Below are 3,842 nucleotides of genomic sequence, written 5' to 3' on the forward strand. Positions count from 1 at the left end.
ATGTTGGAGACCACCCTACATGGCTTTGTTAGCATAGACTGAGATGACCATGCTTGTGCCAAACTAGCCATGGTCAAGTCCCTTCAATATTGACTCTGCCTCTAAGCAGTTTTTGGATTTAAAGAGGCGCACATCCTTTTGTATTCTAAGTTCAATTCTTTTTTTTTTTTTTTTTTTTTTTTTTGGTTTTTCGAGACAGGGTTTCTCTGTGTAGCTTTGCGCCTTTCCTGGGACTCACTTGGTAGCCCAGGCTGGCCTCGAACTCACAGAGATCCGCCTGGCTCTGCCTCCCGAGTGCTGGGATTAAAGGCGTGCGCCACCACCGCCCGGCCTAAGTTCAATTCTTGACAGTGAAAATAATGGTATGGACTACATTGTATAATTTTATACATCAAAAAAGATGTCAAACTGAGAGTATAGCAGTGAATCATAAATTGTCATTGCTCTTTTCCACATATACATAAATTATATTTAACTCACAAAAATTATATTTTCTATTATACACTTAACTCTTTACAATTTTTAAAACAATATTTTCATGTAGAATACAGGATATCAATGGATGTGACCATTGTGATCACACTCTACCTACAATATTTGTCCTTTTTACATCTTCCCAGATGTGACAAGGTAGTTGCACTGGCATCATTTTCCTAGAATTATTCCTGGATTCTCATGAAGCACAACTCCAGGTACGTGGAACTTTAAAAAGCTTTCAGGAATATTGAGTTTTCATTTGTCACATGTTAAACATTGTGTATCTTAAAGTATGTCACAGTTGACCCCTGCACTCCAGAGAGGTGTTCAAACCCCACATCACAGGCAAGGATGAACCAATGCTGAAGGCATGGGCATAGAGGATTTGATTCTGCCTCACCTGAGATGGGTGGCCCCAGTGGTCCAGAATGACTGGCTCAGTTACTACCCAGGCCTATAACCAGGCCGACCCTAACATCTACCCCATTTAGGACATGCTGCAGCTTTTGAAGAGACTGGTCCTATGAAACAATACTGGGGCATCTGTAAGACTCAGAGCAGCCATGGAATATCCCAGAGGACTTCTGGTGAGAATCCAGTGATGATAGTGTACAGGGACCTTGAACCAGACCAGTGACACCTTGTAATGAACATTTTCTAGTAATGCTAATAGTAAAAAAGGATATAGTATATGACACATTGAGACCCCCAATGCCACCAGGATGAATGAAGAGGTGTTGGTGAGGTGGGATAGAAGGAGAAGCTTAGAGGGTTTTTGTTTGTTTGTTTTGTTCTTGTTTTTGTCCCTCTGCTTGCTTTCTTCCTTAATTTTTTTTTTTTATGGGAAGGCACTTCAGGGTGAGAAGTAGAAATGGAGGGATGAGGAGGTGAACAGAATTCGGGTGAATGGTGTGAAACTCACAAATAATCAATAAAGAAGTTAATTTTTTTTAAAAATGTCATATTTCCTATGTGTATGATCATCAGGAAAAGAAGTAAAAACATCAATAAAGAACATGTTTGGGATACTCTTCTGATGAACTTTTCAGTGATCTCATCTCTCAGTCAGCATCAGTGTTGACAGAAATTGGAACATGTTTGTTGCAATATCAGTCTCAAACTGATTCCATGAGTTTCATGTGCAGACACCAGCTGCCATTCTTCCAACAACCTTAAAACCAAACTCAATTTCTTCTTTGAAATTTGTACATTTTCAAATAAGGAAACAAAACTCATACCCATATATCTCATGGGAATGCCACAAGGAAAATATCACTTAGAACCCAACAGATGAAGCACAAAACAATACTGTAAGATTTCAAGGACCTACTGATATACAGAATTCTATCCTGTGTCTGTATTGATTAATTGATCAAGAACTGTAACTGGGCAAATGAGGGTGGTCTGCAGATTGAGGTATCCAAGACTATTATTGGATTATAAACACCACTTTTGTTTGATGATACAAAGAAATTTATTTGGGCTGTCATTTTTAGGACTCACGTTATTGGCATGTAGGTTTTTTAGTGTGTTTTTTTTTTGTATTTGTTCTCCATAAGCAGATGTGACCAGATTTCTGAGTCTTTGTGGTGATATTCACAGGCATTGCCAGGCCGTGATGTTCTTGGTTTACCCAGAATTATACCCGACTTTTGTGTTGTCAACTATATTTTCCTTTACTATTTTTCATTTTAATTATATTTTGTAATTTTGTTACTAATTTTTAATTAGATAAAAGTAGCAGGTTTCTTTTAAGCTTTTTTTCTATTTAGTGTTTTGACTGAACCAATTCCACTTTTTTTCCCATCTGTCCACCCATATCCAGCATATGTGATCCAGGCACTTTTCTTCTATGCTGTTATCACTGTATTTTCTCATTTTCACTGGTCTCTCATAGAGTCTCTTTTTAATCCTCTTAAAGGCTCCATACTAACTTTTGTAGCCTGGACACATAGTCACTCTCACATAATCATGTGAGATAATAATGATAAGCTAAGAAACAACACTGAGACACAATGTAAACTATTAATCCTTCTTGGTCTATATTACCTCACTTACTAGAATGCTTTCTGTTTTCTGATGTAGCCGCTTTCGAGGGAGTTTCCAGTCCCAATGCATCGATAACAGGAAACTGCTACTATCTGGTAGTTCCTAAAGTTTCAGCTCATCTCTGTACTTTCTTTTAACTTCTTCAGATTTCAAGATTCATTGGTAATTTTTCCCCAGTTCTTGATTGTCTGTCTGATTGGCTGGCTAACTGTCTTTGCATAGCAAATCAGTAAGTGGAGCATTTTTTCCTTTCCTGAGGCTTCTTGGTTCAGCCTGGTACTGATTCACAGCTGCTCTTGCCTACTTCTTCAAGGGGATCTCACCGGAACTTAAGAGGGCTACACACACATTCTCCTGCAAGAAAAGTATGGCATCCTGAGATTCTCCTCCCTCTAAACTGATGGGATGTTTAACCGATTGCCATCTTACCTACTGTTTACACTCAAGACTTTTGACCGGTGCCTGATTATTCTAGACATTGTTGCAACAGAGACAATGAACAGTTCCCCATCAGCTATCATTCTTTATATAGTGATCATCTCCTTGCCATTTCTGCTGGCTTATTTTGCCTATTATTATTCTGTTGAGCATTTTTGGGATTTCATTGCATTGAATGTCCCAATGCTCTTGCAGTCCTAACCTGTGTGTGCATGTGCGCGTGCATGTGTGTGTGTGTGTGTGTGTGTGTGTGTGTTTGTGTGTGTATTTGTTGTGACTTTTCATAAGAGCTAGCTCTTAACTTAATAAGATAAAAGCTGTCACTTAACCCATAATTTGAATACATTCTACTCTCTTAACAAAATTTTCTATGCATAACTGTAGATATATTCTGGATGATATTATAAGTTTTTCATTAATCATCTTTTAATTTTAGATAAGATATACTGTGAGAATTGATGGTTTTGAGTTTGGTTATGGATGTTGAAATTGACTTCTTTTATACTAAGTCTAGAAAATATCAGTATATTTTTATTGTCTTATATTTTGCTTGATATTATTGGCTCTCACTTTCCATTGCTTCTCACAGGCCAAATATCCTTACCTATAATGCTGCCTATTCAATAATTATGAAGGCATATCAACAAAACATATATGTGTGCTGAGGCATTTTGACACCTTACAGTAGTATACACTGTAAGTAATATTTTTTTCTGACATTAACTTTGAGAAATTCTTGTTATGTAGTCTAGGCTGAGATGTTACTCCTGAGATCTAAGGAACATTCTGATTTAGTTTCTCTGTATGTCTTTGGATTACTAATACTTTTCATTCATTTTGACCAGAGAAATGGCTTTGGCCATTGTCTAAAGAGAATC

Source organism: Peromyscus maniculatus, chromosome 1 (assembly GCF_049852395.1).
Source record: "Peromyscus maniculatus bairdii isolate BWxNUB_F1_BW_parent chromosome 1, HU_Pman_BW_mat_3.1, whole genome shotgun sequence".
Taxonomy (NCBI): domain Eukaryota; kingdom Metazoa; phylum Chordata; class Mammalia; order Rodentia; family Cricetidae; genus Peromyscus; species Peromyscus maniculatus.